A 27,886-nucleotide genomic window follows, 5' to 3' on the forward strand; every position below is an offset into this window, starting at 1 on the left:
CACATGCATGCTATTAAATTAATTACAGGAGATTATTATATGTTACAGGTGGTGGGCTACTCTCAATCTTCTTGATGATACTTTAAGCTTCCCAAGAGACAGATTAGTCGAAAACTACTTATTTGCTATGGGATGGATATTTAAACCAGAATTCTCTTTCTTTCGCGAGACTCTTACCAAAGTCAATAGTATAGTAACAATTATAGATGACATTTATGACATCTATGGATCTCTTGATGAACTAGAGCTTTTCACTTCTGCTGTTGATAGGTGATTCATTTTCCTATTTGAATAAATATATGTATCAAATAATAAATATATACTCACTGATATTGTTATGTGTTTTTGATAAATTTTTCAGATGGGATGTTAATGATATAGATTACCTTCCGAAGTATATGAAGATATGTTTTCTAGGACTCTTCAACACATCTAATGATATTGCATACAAGGTCCTCAAAAGAAAGAATGTAAACTGCATCCCATATCTAAGGAAATCAGTATGACCCGGCCTCTACTTAATTAGTATTATAATCTCAAGATTACTATTATATATTATTATGCTAATTCTCAGCATGTCAACATTTAATGGTGATTTTTTTTTATTTACTTTTGATTTTGGAAACTATATCATTTTGTCATCCCATGATTTGATCGATTAATTAAGTATATCTTTAATTAAGCTTATCTTATGTAGATTTTATTCCTATATATATACATGGATTCTAAGCCTCTGCAAGCCTTGTGGAATTATAAAGTAATATTAGATTATTTTAATTATAGAATAATATTATATTTTTATGTTATTTTAATTCTTTATAATTAACTTCCAGGGTTTTAATTTTTGTATTATATTATAACCTATGACACTATTTTACATTATTTAATATAATGACAGTGGCTAGAATTGTGCAAAGCTTATATGGTGGAGGCAAACTGGGTACACAGAGATTACAAACCAAAAATGAAGGAGTACTTGGATAACGCATGGATTTCAATTTCAGCCTTTCCTATGCTTTTCATTCCTTTTTTTTTGCATAAGGGAAGCTATATCAAAGGAAGCTTTAATAAGCTTGGAGAATTTTTCGATTATAATGCAGCAATCGTTCCTAATTTTTCGCCTTTGCAATGATCTTGGGACATCAACCATAAGTTTAAAAAATATGTTTTTGTTATTATATATATTTGACACAATATTATTATTGAAGTGTCAGAACTTTGAAAAACGCTAAAAAAATTTATTGTGTTCCAAATTGGAGAGTTCAAGATTCTTTGATTGAAAAAATTGATTGTTAGAAGTATAGGAAGCAATGCATGTCAGAATATATTGTAATATTACTAGTTTAATGGTGAGTGCAATAAAAAAAAAAAACACCATGTACATATATGTGTGCAGCGGAATATATACTATTACTGATGTTATCTTAAATGTTTGTTTTATGTTTTAAATTGTTATTCAATTATTTGTGTTTTTCATACCCGGTAATATTAGTTTTTTTAGTGTCTTCTAGGTATTTTTTGGCGTCTCTTAAGCAGGGATGGAGGCATTGGCTTGTTACTGGAGGCTATGGGCCTTTTGGTCTTATACAAATTTGTTTATTTATTTAAAAATTTATTATTTTTGAAAAATTTTTGTATAAATCTATTGTTTGGCCACATGATTTTTTAGTGTCCCTAGTTTTTTTACAAATTAGTATACATGTTTTAGGAAAATTATATTTTTAAAAAATATTTGTAAAAATCTATTATTTTGGTTTTTTAAGTTTTTACTAGTTTCACTATCACTGCCATTAAATCTTGGATATTTAAACTTCCGTTTTATTAAGGTCGCAGAAAAATTCCAAACTCTCTGCTTGTTCTTAGGACTTCTACAAGGTCTTTTAGAGTTTCTATATTGTCATAAGTAAATACCAAAGGAGTTAAGGGAGCAAACTTATGTAATAAAAGCTTTTCTTCTTCTCTATTTATTTGTGAGTCCTTTCAATAGTGGTATATTTTTATCACTAATTGAGAAGCAACAGTATTTTTTTTTTTTTGTTATTCTTCTCTTTCTTCACGAATAAAATTTATCTACAAAATTAGGTAGGTTTATTTACTTCTATTATTTATAATTTTACAGGAAGAGGTGAGTAGAGGTGATGTCGACAAATCCATTGAATGCTACATGCGTGAGAAAGGTGTTTCAATGACAATAGCCAGACAGTACGTAAAAGATCTTATAAGAGAAACATGGAAGGAATTAAATACAAATCTCATCACAAATAGTTCTCCGTTTGAGGTATCCTTTAATAATTTGGCCATGGATATTGCACGTGTGGCACATTGCATCTACAAATATGGAGATGGATATGGGGTACCAAAAAATGAGACCAAGGATAAAGTTATATCACTTTTGATGAAACCCATTTTTTTTGGTAAGATGTAACTATTATCTTTATGTATGTTAATTTCTTGACTTTAAAATTTAAAACATTATTTTACCCCACAATATATATAATTAAGCAATCAAATTTAAACCAACAAGTTTATATTTTATTTATTAATATATTTTATCTATGGCCAGTGCAATTTTTGAATTCTATTTGTTAATTTATTTTCAACATATTTTAATTTTATGCTTTATATAAATCATACAAAATTGATAATTAAATTGTTATATCCAGACTCACATTTGTATTTTCACTCTTCTTTTATTGTCTAAATTATCTTGGGCTTCAGTTACTATAGATCCATACTAAAGCTCCACAAGTTCCTCGTAAAATTTTCATTGCTTTCAATTCTCCTTTCTGTTACTTCATTTCTCAACCTGAGACTAACCTTAGAGCTTCGTCCCTCATCTCTCTCTCTCTCTCTCCCTCATTCAGCAAGCTTAAGGTGAGAACTTTAATTTTTTCTGTCGATTATAAGTTAATTCCTTTGAAATTATACCACTTAGAGGCTTGGATCTCATGTTTTATCATTGACTACCTTCTTGATATCTTGAATTTTGTTTAGGACCATCGGATTGGGAAGAAGATTTAGAAGAGATGAATCAAGGAGTTAAACGGAAAGCTTGAATTTTAAATTTTGTGCTATAGATAAGCTTGACATGAGTAGAGTTGGGATTTTTATGTTTTTTTGTGATTCATGTATTAATTGTTTCAAGGAGAACTTGGAGGTATTAAGTTGATTTTTTTCTTCTTCTGTCTTTGATAAAAAAATAGATCTTCTTGCAGTGAGGATTAGTGTATGAAAAAAAAAATAAAATGATGACATATAATTAATTGTTTTGTTAGAATTCATGGGCTTAAATGGAATTCATGGGTGATACCAGAGGACAAATCTCTACTTTAGTGAACCATTTAAGATGTTATTGCTTGTTATGTGATAAATTATTCATTGTGGAGTGGCATAAAATCATAGGCTTGGATGGTGGAGTTGGAATTAATTATAAGAACCTTGTTTACTTTATAATTAGGTGAATGGTTTAATCGTGAGCCAGCATCTTTGAATTAAAAGTGACATATGGATTGGATACTTAATTAGATTGAATAATGATGGCCATAAGATTTTTGTAAGGAGTCCATTTGTTTAACAGATTAGGCCTCCATGCTATTGATGATGCATTTATATGTATATATAGATGTACAAGCTAGCATGTTTCTTCTTTTCTTTGGACAATTATGAATATTGTTACATTGCTTAAAGAAAGAGTCAACTAGGAAATTTTATGCTGGAGTGTAATAATAAGATTGGGAATATATTTATATAGGAAGGTGTGCGTTAGGAAAATGTGGAGTGAGAGAATGAAGAGGTGGTAAGATTGGGCTATGTTCTGGTTGGGCATGGCCCAGTTAATTAGTTGACCTGGCTCAATTCAAATTGCCGAACATGGTTCAAGTCAATTGAAGCTAGATTGAGACTAACTAGATAGTTCAATTGGATTTAGGGTTGGTTGACGCCAGTGAAATCTGTTTCCAATCGACTTGAACTTAACCCTTTCGTGCATCGCATGTAGATTAGAATTTGCATCTCATTCATGCATTCTTACTTCTCTATTTAAATTAATTTATACTGAGTTAAATTTTATAGGTGGTGAAATCTCAAGCAATGGCAAAAAACCTGCAGAAGAATAGTTTCATATCGGCTTTCCTATCTTTCAGTCAAAGCTTTGTGAGTGGAAATTGAATGAATTATTTTGCAAACGGTTCCTTAACTGTTTTATAAAATTTTATTACTTAAGATTTCTTGCTTTCAAGTAATCATATGCACTTGTAATTTAGGAATGCTTATATTGATTTTTATTATGTGTCTTATAAACTTACCTGCAATTAAGATTTATGATCATCTGTGTATAGTTATAAATTATCAGTAATTTTGATGCGTATCCTACAACTTTGAATGTTAATTTGAATTGTATACCTACTAATAATGTTAAATACTAGAATAATATTTTATTGGTGACGTCAAGTCATTGACTCAGCTACTGTAGTAGTAGTAGTCATCCCACAATTCACCCTATCAAAAAGCAACATGGTTGACTAGAATATATAATTGTTTTCAGAATTTTGCCTTTATAAAGGCGTCAGTGGCTATGAATAAACTATGAAGTTTTCCCATCTCTTCTTTTAAGTCATCATGGATATCATGAGAAAGAAGTCACTTTTGACTTGCTTTGGATGGAGAAAGGATGCTTCTTTCTTTCTTTCTAGCTATCATGAAGTAAATCTTTCATTTTTGTGATTTTTAAATATGCAAAATTTGTTTTTATAGAAGTTGATTCAATTTGAAAATTTTCTTAGTTGGCCGAGTAGAAATTTTTACACTTTTAAGGATGCGACCAAAGATGGTCGCTCTGGCAGCTGAAGCCCACAACCAAGAAGAAGATAGGACTGTTACATATTGGATGCGGGTTGGCGGATGTAAACCCAATAATCTTTATTATTTTATTTTCTCTCTATTATTCTATTTGTTTATTAATATTTTATTTTTTGGAAAGCCACTTTAGATAAAAGAAACGGTGGAATTGACATCGGTTTCAATTTGGACTAGATTTACCAATTTGTAAAAGTTTAGGGACCCAATGTGACGAATTTGGAGTGTAGGGACCAAAAAAGAAGAGAGAAAAGTATAGGAACTGATTTAGTAATTAAACCATTTCTTTTTGTTCGTAGTTAAAACACTGCTGTAATGAGAGACGAGTGATTCCTCTGCTGTTTAGATTGGAAAAATGAAAATATTTTCTTTTCCTTTTTATTGATCTTAAGGGTCCGTTTGATACGTAGCCAAGTTCAGCACAAGCACTACAGAACAGAACAAGTAGTTATGGTACAGGACAACTACTTGTACTGTACCTTGTTTGATATCTTGTGGACAGCACAAAATTTTTTGTGTTGTTCTTGTTTGATTTCAATAAGTACTGGACAAAATATTGTAAAATTACTTCTGATACCTTTTGTACTGTCATATGTTTGTTTTACAATAAACAAATTCACAAGTAAATTTCAAGGTTTTTCTCAATTTCAACGTTAACCTAATTAATTTTTTTTATAATTAATTAACTTATTAAATTATAATTATATTTTTTAAAATTTTAAAATATATGCAAAAATATTTATTGCTAAAAATATATGATAAATTCGGTTAATATGTCAATCGACTAAACAATAAAATTTGTTACTCCATAATCTTATTAAATATACTATAATCTATAATCCATGTGATCTTATTAAATATACTATATATTATATACACTAATTTAAAGAAAATCAGTTTTCAAACAATTAATTTTCACATTGTTATTACTATATAAACAAATTTACAAAATGTCAAGAGACTAAATAATGAAATTTGTAAATATAATCTTCTAAAATTATATGTACAAATTTGTAAAAAAATTCAATTTGCAAGCAATAGACTTTATATATAAAAATTTATTTGTAAGATATCAAGGAACCAAACAAGAAATTTTCATAAATATTTATTTACTAAAAATATAATTGGTATATATTATGTGCATCAACATGAAAAAAACATATATAATATTTTTTATTTAAGAAAAGTGGGAGCGATGTGCATATATTTTTATCAACGTGTACCTAATATATATATATATATATATATATATATATATATCAATTTTTTTGTTTAAAAAAGTAGGGGTATTGTTTTTGTTTTTTTAAATAAAAGGAGCAGCAATGTGTATTAACTTGCAAAAATATTGGTATTGTTTTTCTAACTTTTTAATATAACTTTTTTATACATTTTATTCTCTAACTTTTTATTTATATATTTATTTATTGGACTAAAAGCATTTCTACATTTTTTCTAGAAGAGTTAAATAATTTCTTTTATATAGAAAAACAACCTGCAGGTATATAATTTAAATCAAATTATTAAATCTAAACTTATATAAATGATGAACGGTGCATGATGTATGGTATTTTTTTTTAAAATTTTTATATGAGTACACTAATATGTGAGATATCTATGAAAATAATATTCATGATTCATACATAGATATAAAGAGATATATATATTTATCTTTTATACAATTTAAAATTTCAATTTTTGGATAGAAATATAAAAAAAAATTTATGCTAATTTTTATGATTTAAAATTTTAATTTTTAGATATTGATCAAAATAATTTTCAATTTCATTTATCCAATATTCATGTTTATGAATCAAACATTTATTTAAAAGGAAGACACAAAACCTAAATTAAAAAAAAAACCTCATCCTATCATTTATTAACTAAGTAATCGGATGAAATAGATTAAAAAAACCTATAATCTCAATACCGAATACCTTTTTCAGCGTGAATCATTAACCAATCTTTCTCTCTGGGAGAGTCCCTGGAAACCCTAAAATTTCAAAGAGATCCTAAAATTTTATAAATACGAGGAAGCAAAAAAACAAAAAGAGAGGAAAATAAGAAGAAAAGAGGAGGAAAAGGGAGAGGGAATGGGAGAAGTAGACTATGAAGATGAGAAAGGTGACGGCGGAGGAAGAGAAGGAGGTGCAAGGTCGAGGTCGGGGACTTGAGCGTCGTGGGATGTGGAATACGTGATTGTAGTTATTAACCTTTATTAAGGGTAATTTAGTCTTTTAGTTGTGCTGTACCACGATAAATTTTTTGTACCGAGGTTTTGGTGGTACAAAAATTTTAACTACTTGTGCTATACCCAGACTTTGTCTTGTGTTGTACTCTCAACCTTTTTATAAATCAAACGAGGAACAAATGAAGTTGTGTTGTCATGTACCTCAATATTCTACGTATCAAACAGACCCTAAATGTCGATTCCACTCATCACACACGGAAACACAGATCGTGATGTGAAATGGATGAATGGATCACATCGAAATAGCAAAACTCCACACCGGATTTTTAGAATGAGGCTAGACCATTCAGAAGATATATTGATTTCCTCGAGATCTGGAAACGAGATTCCCTTTTTAAGTATTAACCTCCGGAAAAGTATCTAATTTATATTGCACCCCTAGTTTATTAAAAACCCCTAATTTATTCATCAAAAATAAAAAAAGGGTGATAAATCATTCACTATATAAATATAGAATTAATAAGGGGGTTTAAAATTAAAAGGGGAATCCTAAACGTGGTGGTTGAGTGATCCTTTTTGAGAAATTTATTTAAAATATTTGCAAATGGACCCTTGTTGAAGCTTCTGCTCCATTTAAGTAAAAGACAGGTTTGAGAGAGCTTTGGAAGGATAAATCTAGGGTATGAAAAAAGGGGAAAGACCTGGGGGAGGGGAGGGGGGTGGTGGAAAGGGAAATGAGCCATTGCTAACTCGGTGGATATTCGAGGTAATTAGAGATTGAATCTAGTACTCTTTGTGTTGATGATTGGGGTTTCTATCTTGATTATAAGGAGAGACAAGAACTCTGAAGAAGGTGGAGGAGACAGATTCTGTGGCAGTGACTTATAATGGGAGCAACTCCAATGGGAGAGCAATATTAATCATAATAGATTAATCTTTATGTTTAGCCTTTAATTAGAGATTTATTTTTATTAAATGTCTTAACTAAAAAGGGATTAATATTTTTTTTCAAAATGAGCGGCTAGGCCGCTAACAAAGGCAGGGAGGTGCACAAGTCTTGATGGAGCAAGTGAGGGTGGGGCCCATGCACCCATGGGAGCTGGGACCGCCCCACACAACCACTACTCACACTCCTATAAACGTGCCCTCACTCATGATTCGAACTCTTACCATTTGTGAAGAATTCTAATTTAGACTCAGGTACTAATAGACCATTTGATCATTGGTAAAAAAAAGATTAATATATAAGGGTCCACTGACATATTATCAAGAATATATCATGTAACTAAGTTTTCCATATTATCCCTATCAGCTACAAGATATAATTTTCATTTATACACCATTGTTGAATTTATTATTTGTGTCCCCATATCATATCACATTCGTATTAATAAATAATTATGAACATCCAATTATGAAATGTAGAGTAGGTATTATTTGATCCATAATGGCATAAGAAGCAAATAATCAAGCAATTATATATCAACATTCAATTATGCCGTCTACTCTGTATCTAAAAAAAAAAATATATAAATGTACCTTTTTCTATGTCTACTCACAATTAGAAATATTCATATGTTTTTGGATTCTTATTCTTACTCCAAGTAACTATCGTACTGAATTTATGCTTTTGGTTCAAAAAATGAAAATACACTACAACAAAGTTGGTCTATACCGACTAAATTTAGCAACAAATTTATAAATTTATCGCCATAAATCTATTTAGCGGTAGATTTTTTATATTAGCCACTATAGATGGATTTCTAGAAACAAATTTTTATATTAACTACTATAGACATCAGTTTACTTATAATTTTTTTTAACAATAGTTTTTATAGCGGCAAATCCATGTATTAGCCGTTATATTTATTAAATTTAAAAATTATATGTAAGGGTATAGCGACAAATTTTTTATATGACTCGCTATAGATGTGTTTTAGGGACAAATTTTTGAATTAGCTACTATACGCACAAGTTTATTTATTAATTTTTTTAACAATAGTTTTTATAGTTGCAAATCCATTTTCTAGCCGTTATATATTAAATTTTAAAAAATATATTTAAAGGTTGAAAATGATCTTCACTATTTTTTATCTTTTATTTAAATAAAATTTATTAATTTAAAAAATTTATTATTCCGAATTTTATAGATAATTTTTTATTTTAGAAACTTTTAACCAACTTTGAAAACATTTTAAAATTTTATTTATTTATTTATTTTAGATATTCTATTATCCCAAATTTATGGATAATTTTTTATTTTAGAATAAGTAATTCTTTTTAATTCTAATTATTATATTTTTTTCATTTTTAATTGATCTTTTTAATTTAATGGTTTCAATGTGTTAATATCCTCTCGAACTCAAGGTTTACCGTAACTGAAATCATAACTCAAGTTTTAATTAATCAACTAATTCCCCCAAAAATTTAAAAATAATATCCATGCTCTAATTTCCCAATTATTTTTTGCTCTATTATTTATTTTGTTTTAATATTTTTATTTTTATTATTTATTTCTTCTTTTATCACTTTTCTCACTAAAATAAATCGGTGATTATAACGACGGAGAGGTATCTGGTAACTTCACTGCCAATGCATATGTTATGAATTATTGAACTGGTATCAGTGAATCTTTATAACAGTAACTCAATACTGAGATTAATGTCTCCAAAACCTAAATCTCATCTGAATTGATATCTCAATCACCAGAATTTCCACTCAAATAATCAAATCTAGCATCCATGATCAAATCTCACTCGAGTCTCAAAGCAACAACAAATTAAGGGAAAAACTCCATACATTCACCAAATGATGAAAATAAACTCATAGAGCTATAGATCTACTTAATATGAACTGAAATATGTAAAGTAAGTGGGAATTCCTTCCCTCCTGCCAGAGCACCGGAGAAGATCGCCAGAGAACCAACCAGGCCCAAAGATCCTTCTTCTTTCTTCCTTCCTACCCATCATAGCCCTAGCTTTTCCTCTTATAGTCTCTTGCCTTCCTGCCTTGGGATCATTTCTCATTAGAGAATACCAATCCCAATGAGTCATAACATTACTCCACCCATCAAACTTGACCTTGTCCTTAAGGTCAGAAGAGAAATATGCTTGGTTTAAGGTAGGCAGATTCTCCCCAAAGCTCAATGAAGCACCGATTTAGTACCAAAACCTCGTCCAATTGTGTAGAACACCAAGAGGGAGCTTCACTTCACGGCAAAAAAATAACATTAGCAACATCATCTATGTTATCGACTTTTGGCTATGATTGTCTTTAGAAGTTCAAATCCTTCCTTGTGCACCTGAATATGAGGAGCAAATTCTCCATCACTGACATTTAATGCATTTTGCACTTCCATGTTCTTAATAACAGCCTCAAAGTAATGATAAACTTCTATACCCATTGTCATGGCTTTTTTAAATGATGAAGCACCACCATTAAGGATCAGAAATTCCTCCAAAGCCATAGCTTTTGTTGAAGAAGCAGTGAAGTTGAAGAGCTTCCTTTGATGTCTTTCAATCACAAGTTTGGTAATTTGCAACCTTGAATTATCTTTCCAAGGTTTCTGTAGAGGCTTTATATACATTCTATCACATTGCAACTCTGATGAGTTAAGCCTCCTACTGAAAATAAGAGTTTGTTTTAATTCTTGAACATCATCAGCATTGCAATTTAATAAGCCAAGCTCTGATTCCTTTCTATAATCCATAAACAAGTCTTTAACAAGCAAGTAGCACAAGCTAATTTCAATGCCACCACCAACATTAAAAAAAAGAAACCTTTTCAAACCAGTGCAAGTGTCTAATACTTTCCTTGCTTGGGCCAAATCACTAGCAGCATCTTTCTTGAAAGAGATAAATTGTTCTTGGAGTAATAGCTGCTAATAAATTCTGATGATAACTTCATTAATGATAGCAGGTTCTGGATTCACATAGATAACTCTAAGGACATGCTTTTGGCACCAATTTCACTGAACAACATGTTGAAAGCATCATGCCCAACTCCTAGTGATGTATCACTAAGTGTCTTTCCATCATGCTGGATGCCATGTGTAAGGCAATAAAAACTAAAACTGCTGAAATTTATCTGCTTCAAGATTTGAAAAGTTTCAGCACAAATGTCTTGATTAAAGTACGCAGAGATCATGGAATTCCAAGAGATGACATCATTGCAAACAATGTGCTGAACAACATTTTGTGCCTCATGGCTAACACTGCAGTATTTAGCATACAAGAATATAGTCTTCACCGATGGCCTAAACTCCAAACCCATTTGAATAGCAGAAGTACAAATGAGTTGCCCAGACTCCCAAGACATTTCCATGCAAGTAGAGAAAACAACATCAATGGATATCTTAGTTGGTGTAGCATCTTTATCTCCTTGTGCACGCAACAAATAACAGAGATTCATAATAAGCACATGAAGCTCTGCACAATCACATCCAAAAAACCAAATGGTCCAATAGACTGCATCTCTCTGATCCATCACCACACATAGTCTGTGAGATTCATGCAACTCATTGCACCAACAATACATATCCATCATTGCTTTAACAAGTCCAGACCCCACAAGCGAATCATCATATCGACGATTCATTGCGTAATTCCCAATCAATGAAATATGTGTTCTATAAACTCGTTTAGGCATTTCAGCAAACAACTGATAAGCAACTTGACCAAACTAAATTTCAGACAAATTTCCAGCAAAGTCTTCTGCAATCGCAACAACAACCTTTTCACCATGCTCGCATTCACCTTTCAGTAGAAATTGCCATTATTCAAGCCAATTGTGAACATCTCCATCACTTAATAAGACAAGGAGATGTAAAGTATCTTCATCAAAACATTCTTTGATACATATGAAACCTCCACCATCATATATTTTCCTCGATACAAGTGTGATATCAACCAACGCAGTCTTCGAGCGAGAGATCGTGCTGGGTCGCGAGTGCTTTCTTACCAAAGCCCGACAAAGGAATATTTAAGTTTTTCCTTATCTTCATCTGCTCCACAAAATCCTGAGAAAAAACTGGTTGGTATACTTGGTTCCTCCACTCCAAATGTTCAAATTCACCACAAAGCTGAGCATTTGAAGACACCAAATATCTCTTAGGCATTTTGTCAAACAACTCAAAAGCAACTTCAGTAAATTGGAATTCGGACCAATTGATGGCAGCTTTCTCACCGGTTCACCATCAACTCTGTTCACCTGCCTCAACCATATCCTCCAAGTTGCTAATAGCATCATCATAATCATACGCAACAAGGCTATCATCCCCTGAGTAGTTCCAAGATTTCATATCAACAACAAATAGGGAGGAGGAGACACAAATTAGCTCACCACCTGGATCAAATATCAAGGCTTTCTTTCCTCCAGTTTGCACACAGATGCCCTCCACACCATCAACACCCACAAAGGCACTTGTAGTAACGCAAAGGGTTGCATCGACCTTTGAAAAGAAATCCATATTCCCCGGAAAATCAATGAGGTTAGTCAGATACTCCTTTCGGCCTCTTCCCCCTTGAAGATCTTCAAAGATTCATCAAGTGTCTCATAGGAAGTACAAATCCTAGTAGAGGCGATTACAATACCACGCTTTGACTCATTCTTGTGGTTATATGTCATTTGAACTTCACTAACAACTTTTCGTGGAAGAAGATCAGTAGCTGCCATAATAGAATCGGTAGTAATAGATTTGCCAGGATCACCATAGGCAATGTAGGAATTCAGATCTTTCTCGGCCATTTCATCAAACAACTGCGGAGCAACTTTATCACCTTGAAGTTCTGAAATATTACAAGCAATTTTTCCACCAAACTCACCAACAACCCTATCTGCAGCTTTGCAACGAACATCAATGTCGAGGTTCACCTTCTCATCTAACTCGTTCAAGCTGTCAGATGCACTAGCAACAACAACAGTAGATAGCTTATCACCAAGAAGGGATGATGCAGGGAATGGTTGTAGTAGACGTGCAATAAGTCTGTCCAATTTATCGGATATGTCATTGAGAATGCTATCCATTTCAGCCATGATGGGAGTGAGTGGTGAACGAAAGCACCAACATGTTATGAATTATTGAACTGGTATCAGTGAATCTTTATAACAGTAACTCAATACTGAGATTAATGTCTCCAAAACCTAAATCTCATCTGAATTGATATCTCAATCACCAAAATTTCCACTCAAATAACCAAATCTAGTATCCATGATCAAATCTCACTCAAGTCTCAAAGCAACAACAAATTAAGGGAAAAACTCCATACATTCACCAAATGATGAAAATAAACTCATAGAGCTATAGATCTACTTAATATGAACTGAAATATGTAAAGTAAGTGGGAATTCCTTCCCTCCTGCCGGAGCATAGAAGAAGATCGCTAGAGAACCAACCAGGCCCAAAGATCCTTCTTCTTTCTTCCTTCCTCCCCATCATAGCCCTAGCTTTTCCCCTTATAGTCTCTTGCCTTCCTGCCTTGGGATCATTTCTCATTAGAGAATACCAATCCCAATGAGTCATAACAGCATACGTGTGCTTATCTATAATTAGGGAAGTATCTTCTAGAGTAGTGCCCATAAGCTTACATTGTTCTCTCTCACCGTTTCTCTACGACGCTTGCTGAAGAGGCGAGAGTATAATACAATTCAATATTTTTATGCTTTATTAACATCAATTTTGTTTTTCAAAAATTAGCTAAAAAGCAAAAGGGGAGCATGCCAATGATGTGGTCAGATTCACATAGAATTTTCCATCCCGTTAAATAAACTTATTTTTTAACCGCTCCCAAGTCAGTCTTACTAAACCAACTCCTCACACATGTCAAACTCCCATATTCATGCACGTGCCTCATTTTCTCATAAATTTTCCCATAATTTCAAATAATTCTATTAAATTATTAATAATAATTAAATAAAAGAAAATATATAAAACGGATCCAGTGATACAATCCAAACCAAATAAAGTTTCCAGTTAGGTTCCATGGCCTTCAACCCAAGCCAGAGTTTGGACAACATGCCTTTGTATCAAGATCCGTGCCGGATCCTAATCTCGAACGTGATCATGTAATTGATCAGTCCGGTGACCTAAAGACTAGAAAAAAAGAAGAGAAATAGAGATGGAGAGAGAGAGAGAGAGAGAGAGAGAGAGAGAGAAGCGCGATAGCTTCTTCTCGCGATGTTGTTTGAATCCTTGGAATCAAATCGATGATGTTTGTTTCTTTGATTGATCGGGAATCCTTGATTGGGCACTGAAATCCGCTTTTTGGATCAAATTTTTGGTAAGATTTGATGTATTTTGTTATTTTTAATCGATTTACTCGCTGTGGATTGATATGTTTTTTAGGGGAATTGGGTTGTTGTTTTGGGTTGGATTTCAGTGGTGATTGTGTTTGGTTTTTGGAAATTTAGGGTTTGTTTTTTAGGGGAATTTGGGGAGGGATTAGGGTTTGTTTGTGTTGAGTGTTGGATTTTTGGTTTATAGGAATGAGACATGGGTAGAGGGTATCTGCTAGATTGGAGCTAGTAGAAGGGTTCTTGAGTTTCTGTGGACTTTTGGACGGGGTTAATTTGGAGTGGAGCAACGGGCATGGTTCTGAATCCCATGTGAGTTCTTTATGTCTCTATTCCTCTCTAGTTTTCCTTTTTTTTTAATTATTTTTTTTTGTTTTTGTTTTTGTTTGATGGGTATCTGATATTTAGAATCAAAGTTTAATTTGGCATAAATTATACCCTATAAAGAGAAAATGGTTAGATAATTGTTAATGAAGACTACAGTTATATAATTGCTAACATACATATAGAGAGAAAAAAACACATAATTCCAAATGTTATATATTCAATGGCTTATTTTTAAGGAAGTTTCTTCTTGGCCCTTGCACCCACAAAAATGGTTAGATGGAAGTTGAGAGCAAAAGAGCAACAATGATATCCACCCACAAATTATAGTCATAGGAATGGTACACACACACTCATAATTAATAAAACTTAGTGTGTTTTTCTAGAATAAGAATGCAAACCATAGCCAGTTATGAAATTAGCAGTTTTATTAGTTTGCTCTTGCTTGTATTTGATTACAACATTACATAGCCTAATATGTTGTTGTAATAAGTATATTAGTATTTGATCATTTGGTGCTAAATTGAAAGATGTGATATTGTCCAAAGTTATCCTATTTATTATGTAGTTAAGCATTTCATTGGTTTAGATAACTTGATTGCTTAAAGATGTTATCAATATGAAGGATGAGTATCATATGGGTTGTAGATGCAGTTCAAGTAGTGAAGACAACTAATGCAAGAGGGGATGTTAAGTATCAAATCAAGGTACTGCATGGTGATTTTTAGCTTTATTTGTCTTGATTTCAATGCCGTGTATTCGTAACAGCATGTGCTTTATGTCCTTTCAAAAAAATTCCTTAATTGAAGCTTTTCTTCATTTATACACCTCGTTGAGACACTCGCAAGTGCACGGGGTCATCAAGTAATATCTCTCGCGCAAGCACAAGAGGGTCATATTTCCAGGGCCTGAGAAGCAACTCTTACTTCCTCTTCACGTATTGTCTAGCCTACAAATTCGAGTGATGTGTTCTCAAATACAAAGAAATAAAAGGGCTTTAAATGAGAGCCTCCTGTGGAGCAAATCAAAGGTGGGAATCAAGAGATGGATATGGTCACTGGTGTGGATCCCCCTAGGGTTGCTAAAGTGAGAAGGATGCTACAATTATCATTTGTCATTTGCAACGGAATATCCGTTGCTATTTTTTGTTATTGATTATTATAGATATTAGCTATGAAATTTATTTTTTCATACAACCTGCACAATTTATTACACAAATGAAAAAAAATTGTCCATACAAATACACTTAATATAAATTATCCATACAAATGATCTATAAAACAAATTATCTCATTAAATATCCAATATCCATCATTTCATTCATACCAAAAATTAATACAAATAATCCATACAAATGTTCCAACATTACATCACAATCAAAAATCCATCATCAACAATTTTCTAATCCATCAATACAACTATCACCAACAAACAAAGTTAAGCAAAGATCCATCATTAGCATACATTGAATTACCTTGAGTTTTTTTGTTCCCTCTTCTTGCCCATTGTCCTTTATTAAAAAACATAAAAGTTTAAAATCCATCAAATCAAATTGTTATAAAAATACAATTGTAAACAACAAACAAAGTAAAAAATCACAACAAACAAGTATAAATGCACTACACTGTTCTTACGAGCATGAGATCATAAAATAGTTAACGAAAAAGCACCACCAATGCCGCAAAACAAAATCACAACAATCAATACAAGAATCAACAACAAACGCCTAACATAAACCAAACCTTGAAAACTCCCTCTCTCTTTGAACAAATAAATCTCTCTTTCTTTTGCCTTTTGACTTAAGTGAATTACTGGTAGATTCAGTGCACAATAAACTATAAGCCTTTGATAAATATATGCATGTCGGCCCTAAAAGAGAAGATAAGGCATGTTAAAAAACAGTCCGAGTGATAAAAGAACACTCAATAAACAATTAAAACAATGATTATGTGGGACCTGCAAGTGGCCTCTACCAAGATGCAATGTCCAACAGTAATGTCCAACAGCTCTCAAAATATTTCCTGAGAAAATTATCACAAGAGATTGATTTCCAAGTATCAAATAGCTTGTAGAAATCTAGAAACAACATCAAAACTAGGTCAAATTCAACAACAAACTTACTTATGACAGTGAGAATATCAAATCGGGATTTCCAAATATTAATTTGATGCAGAAATTGAGCAATTTGTAGGGAATGAAACTGCAATTGAAATATTGTTTGCTCCTTTGCTCTATCCCCTCTCATAGATTTAGGGTTCAGTTTTCTGGACCTAATAGCCAAAATAAAACCGTAGATCAGAGAAGAAATACCACAAGATTTGAATATATTGCAAAAGGATTAAGAGCTCACCGCAGATCAGAGAAGAAATGAGTTTGTTGACAAGAACGAGTGCGCTGTTGGTGTATTTCTGAGGACTGCTTCTCCAGCTGCGATGCGTTGGCTAGGTCGCCGCGCGCCGGAGAGAGATATTGTAGGAGACGGAGCGGACCCGATCGACAAGATGTTAGGGTGGATTAAAACCCTAAACCTAAAACCTTAAACATTAAACCTCAGAACTTCAATAAATCCATGTATTCTGAGAACTAGAGATAAATCCATAGATTCAGGGATGGAATTCGATGGAGATATCCATGGGAAAGCTTGGACACTAAGAAGTAGAGAGAGGGAAGAAGGAAAAAGGAGAGGGACGATAGAAAGCTTTGTAAAAAGCTTTTACAAATAAATCCATAGATCCAAGGAACTGGGCATTCTCCTTTTTCCTTTATTTATTTATTTATTTATTTTATATCATAATGAATTGAACTTTGTAAAAAGCTTTTATTGTAATAAACCCAGCATGAATTTTTTTAAGCTTAGACACTTCAATAAATCCAAGCTTTTAAGCTTTTATTTATTTATTTATTCTTTTGTATCTTTATTATATAATAATGTGCATATAGTGTTTCCTGCTTGTTTAATTGTAGTTAATGGTAGGAAGCTTCTAGGGTGGATATAATTATTAGTTAATAATTAAAATATATAATATGTTTTTTATTAACAAAATAATTACAGAAATTATTAATATATTTTTTAATAATGAAGTTTTACGATAAAATCTTTTTAGAATTAAATTCGCATTATGTGTATAAATATTTGTGGTATGATGATTATATTATGGTATATGAGTTAGACTGATTAAATAGATCGAATTAAATTAGATTTATAATAAATAATTAAATATAAACCAACTCAAAATTAAAGGTTTAAAGGTTTTTTTTTTTTAAATAACAAATTGTGGTTAAGATTCTATATTCTAATTAGGAACAAAATATATTGCATTTTTAATAATTTAATTTTTATTTTAGAAGGTGGTAAGCTACAAACTTTTTGATTATATATATACACATTAAAAGGTTCAATTATATATTTTGAATGCATTTTGAATTATTTTATTTTTTATTAAAAAAAATAATGATGATGATAATAATAATAATAATAATAATAATAATAATAATAATAATAATAATAATAATAAAGTTAGATTGGATCCAGATTCATGATTGAGAGTTGGGCATATGAGAAGCACATGGTGTTGCTCCCTTGGTAGCGATATGGTCCAAGGATAAAGAGCCATGCATGCAATAAACAAGGGAGCCAAACAGGTTCATTAGTACCTTTCATTACAATTGGGTGCATGTCTATTGAAACTTGTTTTCTTGGGAGACACCAAACTTCAAAATTTAATCAATTATTTAATTAAGTGGGCTATTAATTAGTTAAAAATTAAGAATAAAGAAATAGTTAGTGGGTCATGTGACCTAATAAAAAATTAAATTGATTTAATTAGAATATATAAATTATAAATATTAATAAATAATATTTTATTATTTTTAAGTTTGGGTTTCAAATATTATTTAATTTAAGACTTAAGTTTGTTTTTAATATTTTAATTTATATATATAAATTTATTTATAAAATTCAAAAATCAAAATTTTTTATAAAGTGAAAATGTATAAATAAAAAATATAAATCTCAAATATTAATAAATAATATTTTATTTATTTTTTAAAAGTTTGGAATAGCAACGGACTTATTCCTTTGCTATGTTCTGTTGCTATTTATCTAAATTCCGTTGTTATATTTTACATTTATGTCGCTAATGTAATAAAAATAAGTTGATTTATGATGTTTTATTCCATCGGTAATTCAAAACTGAATCCGTCGCCAATGTTTGCCAATACCGACGGAACGGATCCGTAGCAATTTGTTAGCAACAAAACTTTGCGGGAAAATTAAGGCCCGTAAGCTCTCGCAATGGAATAGCAACGGACTTATTCCGTTGCTATGTTTCTGTTGCTATTAATCAACATTCCGTTGCTATATTATACAATTCCATTGGTAATGTAATAAAAACAAGTTAAACTTCTGAAGATTCATTCCATTGGTAGTCCGACGCTAATTCCATTGCCAATGTATAAAAATAGCAACATAACGAATTTGTAGCAATATTTCTGTTACCTTTTCCTGTATTTCTTGTAGTGGGATGCCTGAGGACTCCTCGGTCTCATCACAAAAGGTGAGGTCGCGTCTCGCTCTAGGATTTGCTGTAGGATATTAAGACGTGCCATAACCTCTGTGTGGTTCATGGCTTGTGTCGCATGAACCTCGGCAATCTCGGCCCGTAGCACCCCTACAGCACTCTCGAGTCTCTCAAAGAGATCATAGGCTCAAGATGGGGAAAACATGTGCACTAGAGGAGGCTCGTGTGCTGCAGGGTGCCTCGGTCTCCATCTGCTCAGGCTGGGGCTCGAGCGCAGGATGTGAACCCTCAGTTGCATCTTCCTCGGCCCCTACTGGCTCTAGTCGGGGCATGTTCATCACATACACCCTTGTCTCTATACCTCCAGATCATACCCATAAGTCACATAGTCTCCAAGCCAAGAGGTGCTAGGATAATCGTCTTCTCGGCCCCCCTGATCGCATCCAGCAGACTCATCCTGGTGATGAGTCTAGTGATGTGTGGGCCTGAGGAGATCACCCCTACTCTTGCATATTGTCTCTGATGTCTCAGATACTCTGCTAGGATATGTCCCAAGTGGAGTGGCACACTCTGAACCATCGAATAAAGATACAATAGCTCTTGTCGACTAAGTACACCGGTGCTATCACCACGGCCATTCACTGACCTGCTCAAAATAACGTGAAGATAATGATATGCAGGTAGAGAAAGACACATAGCCTTGGACACCCACGACTCATCCTGTCCTTGGCCACAAAAAACTCTATATGCGAGCTGAGGAGTTAGACTTCCCGGATAATCGGTCGGTAACTACTCATACTCCTCAGTGTCAATGTAGGCCTCGTCGTATAGACCCAGTCGGACTGAAAACTACGTGATACTCATGATGTGATACTGACCAAACTCACTGAACTGGATAGCGTCTATAGTATTGAAGCTGCTGTATGATCGGTCGAACTCATATGATGCTAAGACCTCAAGCGTCAACATGCGGATAACAGGATCTCTGATCAATAATAAGCGCCTTCAGCTACCCACAAACAACAGCTCCTTGACTTCATCTACCATATCATCCACTAACTGCGGATCCATAGGGCGTGAAAACTGTACGACCACTATGCCAAAATCACAAAAATACATGAAAATATCACCTTAAAACCACCCTAATGCATGCACCAACCATTTAAACATAGAAATAAAGCAACATTCACCAGTTTAATCAACTTCAATTAAGATTGGCGAAAGAAAAGAGAATAAGGGCTTACCGACGAAATAGAGATGAAAAGCTTTGAATGCGGCTGGAAAACAACCCTAGAACTCTATAAATAGATAGTGAGTGGTCGAGGAAGTGAGGAGAGGCATCATTTGAGTGTTTGGGAGTTAAAGAACGAAGGGGCGTGAGTGGGTTGTAAAGAGATGTCGCGGCCTTTGAAGTTCTGTACATCCACACATGCGTGTGGAAATTACCCACACCTGTGTGACTTCTATAGTACTACTCACAGGGGCAGACACACACCTCTGTGTGCTCTCAGGATAGCCTCTGGCTATCTCTAAACGCATCCAAACAGGCACGTGGAAATGCCAACACCCATGTACCCGACCCACAGGGGCACCCACACGCCCCTATGGCTTCTCTATCCTCCCAAAAAATTGGCTAAGTGTGTTCCACACACCCCTATGGAAATTCCACACGGGCGTGTGGATACTCAAAGGGGTAGTCACAGAGGCACTCACATGCCCCTATGTCTTCTCAGGATGGAGGAAAACTCTCTGCAGAGATTCATACGGGCGTATGGAAATTACCCAAGCCCATGTGTAGTTTACAGGGTCATCCACAGGGGCATTCACACACCCTTGTATCTTCCCGGGATGGAGTCTGAGACTCTGCAGAGAAACACATGCCCGTGTGGAAATTTCCCACGGGTGTGTGACCATCACAAGATTGTTCACAGGGGCAGACACAAGCCCTTGTGTCATCTCGGGATGAGCTCTGAACAATAACACACGCCCTTGTAGAATTTCCACATGGGCGTATGTCTTTTTTGGATGGCTTAGAAAATTCACAGGCTCTGCCGAAAAATTCTGCATACTTACACACACTTAGAGCCTGCCTATACTATGAAAAAATGACTAGAGAAACTTGGAAAACATGTTCAAATGACTAAGAAACTTCGCAAACCACATTTAAGCACACGAAAACACCAATAATCTACAAGAAAAACACAACAACAGCATGAAAGATTAGGACATCAACACTAAAGCTTATATTCATGCAAGTATTAAACTAAAACCTAGAAAAACAGTAAAAACTTAGGTTGCCTCCCAAGAAGCGCTTGTTTAATGTCACTAAGCTTGACGTACCTCTTCTTACCTCTTGGGGGCTCATAAATAAAGGTTTCCCTCTTACTGACTGATAAGTGCTTGAGTAGACATATTTTTATATATGTTTTACATGCATTGAGCATCATTTCTTACCATGGTTTATGTCTCATATTGTGTATTTGGTGTTCTTTTATGTATATAGGTTGTGAATGCCTTGAAGAGTAAAAAGGAAGCAAAGATAGGCTATAAAGACACAATGTTGGGAGTTCTTGTTCAATTCAAGGACCAAGACACGAGAGGAGTTCATAAACGTGGAGATGTGTGCCAACTTCCAAGAAGATTCAAGTCAATTCACTAGTTGGAAGGGCACAAAGGCAGCCACATCTTCATGTTCTTTCTCTTTGTGAAGATTGCAAGACCTCTCAAAGATATGTCGATGAAGAGAAGTTTTATAGCCTACCACATGGACGTGTGCCCAGACATGTGGCCTCAAGAGAAGAGTGTTTGGACCGCGTTTTGTGAAAGTACTGTAGCAATTTTACTGTAATAGTACTACAGCAAAAGATTACTATTCACACGCCCGCGTGGAAATTCCTACAGCGCACATGGGTGCGTGGAAAATCCACATGGACGCGTGGGGGCACGTGACAGGCGCGGTTTTGGGTTTTAAATAGGCCGTTTGCCCTATTCTTTAGGGACTTTTGGCGAGGGTTTTCGCGAGCACTTTGAAGGCAAGGCGGCTAGGGTTTTAGAGGAGGTCTTTGGCGATATTGGGGGCGTCCATCACCAACTTTGATCAATCTTCTCTTCGTCATAGCATAGAGGGAGCCTTCGGTGACCTAGCTTCGGAGAAGGATTCTTCAAGACGTTGGGCGACCCATCAAGGCCATCATCACAAATTTAAGGGGGTTTTACTTCATGGTTTTCATTGATTTTCATTGTATTCGTCATTATTTTGTAACTTGCTCCATGGAGGGGTAAACCCTAGTAGATATTTGGGCATGTGAACCCTAGGATCTATGTTTTTGTAATGATTTTCTTTATGTTTCTATTAAATCTGAGTTGATTTGAGTTTTAATCTTGTATTCCCATTGCTTGCTTGTTTAATTAATCCTTGTGGTTGATTGGATTTGCATGATTTGTTACTTTGATGAGAGAGAGGTCTCCATTAGGGTTAGAACTTCAAGGTTAAAGAGGGTTGAGAGGGTGAGTCATGAGATAGTGGAGTGTCCCCTTTTATTTCGATTGAGTATTTCCTATCTCCGCATTCCCTAAACTCTATGCAACCACCGGGACCTTGTAGGGGTTAGAGATCCTTCACCGGGAATTAGGATTGGATCTATCTTTAGGAATCGGTTTCACTCTTAGGTGTCCCTAGAGCGTATTGTGGTTATATGGGGTGTGAGGTGGTGAGATTGAGCGATTTCTCCACCAGGGCCTTGTAGGGGACTAGTACCGGTGGCTTGGAGGCAAGGGCCGGTTGTTCTTGGATTACCTCGACTCATTAGACTTGGTTTAGAAGCATTTAGTGAATCTGGAGCTTTATGTTAGATCCCAGGAGAGCATTGTCCGGGTACCTCATCTTTATTGATTGAGATCTCCTTTACTTGCTTTTCTTGCCCGTTTGCTTGCTTATTAATTCTCTTGCAATTAGTTCATTTCATCACATCCATTGATTTCGACTAGATAACTAAGAATTGGTTAATACTAATACTTCCGTTCCCTGTGGATTCGACTACCCACTCACTGAGGTAATTATTACTTCGACACCCGTGCACTTGCGGTTTACACGCATATTCGAACTTGTTACTGACAACCTGAAAGCATGATGAACATAATCTTTTTAAGGTAGAGGGGGAATTATCAAGCTTGTTACCACACAAGGGTTTGTCACCCCTACTCCCGGCTTGCACATCCCCATTAGCCTTGGGGCGCTTCTTGTGACGTCTTCTTATTCACTTCATCTTTTGGATCATCCTCTTCGTTCTCCACTTCTTGATCTAGCACTACTTCATATGGGTCTGGACACATCATTTCATGTATATATTCATAATTAACCCATCAGTAGTGTCAAGAAAGTAAAGAGTATCATCAAAATCAAGAGAATGTCACATGGCTTTGGTGAGGCGGTATGTCAACTTATCATCACCAACTTGTAAAGTCAACTCCCCGTCGTCCATGTCAATGAGAGCCTTGGAAGTGCGCAAGAATGACCTCCCAGGTATCAGTGGAACATTGACATCCTCATCAACATCCAACACTACAAAATCCATAGGAAATATGTACTTGTTGACTTTCATAAGTACGTCTTTGATGATGTCCCTCGGATGTCTAACCGTTTGGTCTGCCAATTGAAGTGTGATCTGAGTAGACCTAGGCTCTCCCAAGCTTAGCTTTTGAAAGAAAGAATAAGTCATGACGTTGATGCTAGCACCTGAATTCGCCAAATGCCTTTTCTTCACCCAAATTACCAATGTTGCATGGAATAATAAAGCTTCCAAAGTCCTTCTTCTTGTTCGGCATATTTATTTGCAACACCACCGAACATGAAGAATCTAGAATCACAAATGCACTGTCCTCCAACTTCCTCTTATCGGTCAAGAGGTCCTTAAGAAACTTTGCATAATGAGGCATTTGAGACAATGCCTCTACAAATGGAATGTTGATGTGCAACTTCTTGAATAGACCCAAGAACTTCTTGTATTGTTCATCATTTTGGTCGTTCTTCAACCTTGAAGGGTAAGGGATTCTTGGCTTATAAGGTGAGGGTGCCACCTCTTTCTCTTTGTTGGCTCTCTCCTCAACCTCCACAACCTCGGGTGCTTTAACATTGGTCTTCTCACTCGGGAACCTACCCTCAACTTTACGACCACTTCTCAAAGTGATTGCCTTCACATGTTCTCTTGGGTTGGTTTTTGTGTTACTTGGCATGCTCCCTTGAGGTCTTTTTGATAATAACTTCACAATTTGCCCCACTTGATTCTCTATGTTGTGAAGTGACGCAGTGTGGTTGCGAAGTGTAGCTTCGATCGATTGAAATCTTGTATTTGATGATTGAATAAATTTGGTCAAAACCTTCTCTAAATTGGTCATCCGGTTTTCCAACCATGAAACTTGATTCCCCATGTTTGGGGCTTGTTGTTGTTATTGTTGTTGTTGTTGTTGGAAACCCGATGGCGCTATGGTCTTCTGTTACCCTTGATTACTCCAAGAAAGGTTAGGGTGGTTCCTCCACCCCGGATTGTAGCTATTGCTATACGAATTTATTTGACCTCTCATTGCATTACCTACAAAGTCAATCTGTTCCACTGAGGATGTACCACCAATAGAAATCAGAAAATCAGATGAAGCATATCCTCCCCCACACCCAGTGCAACTCATCATGGCTGCCACTCTAGGAGAAGTTAGAGTGTCTAACTTCTTACTCAATAACTCAACTTGGGTCGCCAATGAGGTAACTGCATCAATCTCATGAAGTCTGGCCGGCTACCTTTTTTTTGTTCCTTGTGTTCCACTGATAGCTATTCATAGCCATTTCTTCGATGAGATGTCGGGCTTCTTCAGGGGTCTTGTTCCCTAAGATACCTCTTGCTCCAGCATCTAGTAATTGCTTTGTGCTTGGGTTCAACTCACTATAGAAAGTCTGAATGATCATCCACTCAGGAAACCCATGTTGAGGACATTTACACGGGAGCTCCTTGAACCTATCCCATGTATCAAAAAAAGACTCCAATTCCGTTTGCACAAAAGGGGATATTTCATGCCTAAGCTTCGCTGGTTTTCCGGGAAAGAAATATCGGGAAAGAAAAGCTTCTACCATCTCCTCCCATGTAGTGATTGATGCTCTAGGTAATGAATGTAGCCATTGCTTCACTCTATCTTTCAAGAAAAATGGGAAGACCCTCAACTTGATAGCATCATTCGTAACACCATTATTTTTGAGCATGTCGCACACCTCCAAGAAGTTCTCTATGTGATTGTTTGGATCCTCATCGGCCAAACCATTATTCATAACAGCTAGATGAAGCCTAGCTTGAGCTTAAAATTCTGAGCCGTGATCGATGGCCGCGCAATACTAGACTACGTGCCATGAACTATGGGTCTGGTATAATTTGACAGTGTCCTCTACTGCTCATTTTGTTTTGCCATATTATTAGACACTTCGACATCTATTTCAGCTTGATTAGACTGTTGTTGCACAGGTTATTTTCCCTTTCTATGAATTCTTCGTCCAATGTCCGGATCTCCTTCAACTAGTGTCAAAAGGTTTCCTCGGGTCATAACCTAAAGCTGTAACCAAAGAAAGAAAAACAAATCAGTATGATGGAAGAATAAGAAAGTATGAAATAGAACAAGTGATGAATAGCTAAAATAGCAATGTGCAAAGTGTTTCCAAAATGCCTATTCCCCTGCAACGGTGCCAAAAACTTGACACACCCCTTGCGAGTGTGTACGGCAAATACATGGGTTGTCGAAGTAATAAAGTACCCTGGTGAGTGTGTAGTCGTATCCACAGGGAATAGTGATCAGAAACACAAGAATTCCTATTTAACTATGGTGAAGATGATTTAAAATAGTGTGAGAAATATTGATGAAAATAGAAATAAAAAGAACAAGAAGAAGACGCAATAAAATGATAGGAGCGGTAGTCGATAGAAAATGGGGCACCAGGACATTGTTCATCCTAGGACTATTGTTTCAAGTGTAAGACCGATCATTAAATTTCCTAATTAATGTTTAATGAGTCATGGAGATCCTTAAACACACGGTCCCAAACCTAAAGTCAACCGTGACTAACCCTACACTATGTCCCAGTGGAAAGGAATACTCTCGACGCCTCACATTGTGCAAGGTTGCATAAAGCTCTAGGGACTCTAAGTGATAAACCCTATTCCCTAATCTAGATCTAACCCTTTGGTCCAGGCGAAAGACCCTTAGTCACCATTAATCCCCAGCACTAATGGGCACACATCCATATGATAGATCATGTTACGTCTTCAATAAAATCACATTCGATGAAGATCTTGCTAATGTTGTACAAGTCGGAATACATGAGCGTGACTTCCTTTGTGCCCCTCCAATTTGTATGTTCACTCGAGCACAACGGAGGTTGGCACATACTCACATGTCTTTGAGCACAACTTGTGTCTTCATGTTTGTTCACTCCAAGATTTCATCAACAACTTGTGTCTTTGACCACACATTCACTGCACTACTTTTGGTTTCTTTCTTTCATAATTTCTCCATAGACCTACATACACAAAAGAACACAAATACACATATATAAGTTATAAAATCTAAGAAAAGTAATGCTCAATATATGAAAAGAATACGTCGTATTACTAATACACAAACACTTATCAACAAGTTTTCTCAAGAGGTAGATCTTATTGAATCACACTTCTCCTGTCAATTTCCATCTCAGAGATGCCCTTAAATGCCTTCCTCTACCTCGGATCAAGTGTTGGTAATGAAGAGCTCAAGATAGGAGGTGATGAATAGTCCTCCATGCCCTAAAGAATCTCTTTAATAACTCAGCTCAGAGATGCTTACGGTCTGGTTCACGGTCAGCAAACGGGCTATGAAGTCCTCAATAATCCTGCCAATTTTCATGTAAGTTGCTACAGTAAATGCTATAGTAAAGCTGCTATAATATGATTGCTACAGTAAGTGCATCTTCAGCTGGCTTGTGACCACCTTTATGGCCGTGAGATTGCCCGTGAAGATTTCCAGACTTAGCATTTTTCTTCATACATTCATGCGACAGGCTGCTATAGTGGTGCTACAATACCGGGCTCTAAAATGACGTTTTTGATGTCGATTTCTTCCTGAATTGCGTTGTCAAACTCGTTTAGGCTTCTTTGATGCCTATAACATGAAAGAAACCAATTAAACCATAAAAGGGCATAAATTATCTAAATATACATAAGTAGTACACAATATGTATGTATAAATACCAACATTTAGGCGTTTATCAAACATCCCCACACCTAAGCGTTTTGCTTGTTCCAAGCAAACAAACATGAAGAACAGGGGCACGGATATAAATGGATAAATGTATGACCTCAAGCTCAAAAGAAAAGAACTCCACAAGCACAAGTGAAAAGAAATCAAGATAGTGAGTTGTTCAACAAATAACCAAGTAATGGTAGTCATGTTTCATCTAAAGTTCTCCTGTGAGTGTGTGTTAACTTCCTACCTTAACCTCCATGCCCTAGATTACCCCAGGATGTCCATTTACCCCACACACAATGAAATCGGCATTAGAAGTGTTAAAGACACCCTCAATAATCAGTTAAGAGTCCTTCGGTCCCTAAATAAAATTCTAGCCTTCAAGTGACTATGCAATAGGTTCCAGGAGATCAGTAGAGATATTTTATTTTCTTTGATGCGTATATACACATTTTTT

General features: G+C 34.9%; 1 long non-coding RNA gene, 1 other non-coding gene and 1 pseudogene across 2 annotated transcripts; 2 read left to right on the forward strand and 1 right to left on the reverse strand.

The window, feature by feature from the left end:
- The first annotated feature begins 48 nt into the window (after positions 1–48).
- On the forward strand, positions 49–3,187 carry LOC120253775 (annotated as a pseudogene).
- A 12,761-nt stretch (positions 3,188–15,948) lies between these two features.
- On the reverse strand, positions 15,949–17,361 carry LOC120253777. Its single transcript, XR_005534415.1, has 5 exons — positions 17,007–17,361; positions 16,778–16,926; positions 16,613–16,677; positions 16,399–16,525; positions 15,949–16,166 (listed from the first exon to the last, which is right to left on the reverse strand). It is a non-coding gene; the product is annotated as an uncharacterized LOC120253777 (long non-coding RNA).
- Positions 17,362–25,142: 7,781 nt separating this feature from the next.
- On the forward strand, positions 25,143–25,249 carry LOC120253778. Its single transcript, XR_005534416.1, has one exon. It is a non-coding gene; the product is annotated as a small nucleolar RNA R71 (small nucleolar RNA).
- The last annotated feature ends 2,637 nt before the right edge of the window (positions 25,250–27,886 follow it).

This window comes from Dioscorea cayenensis, unplaced genomic scaffold, assembly GCF_009730915.1.
Source record: "Dioscorea cayenensis subsp. rotundata cultivar TDr96_F1 unplaced genomic scaffold, TDr96_F1_v2_PseudoChromosome.rev07_lg8_w22 25.fasta BLBR01000206.1, whole genome shotgun sequence".
In the NCBI taxonomy this organism is placed as follows: Eukaryota; Viridiplantae; Streptophyta; class Magnoliopsida; order Dioscoreales; family Dioscoreaceae; genus Dioscorea; species Dioscorea cayenensis.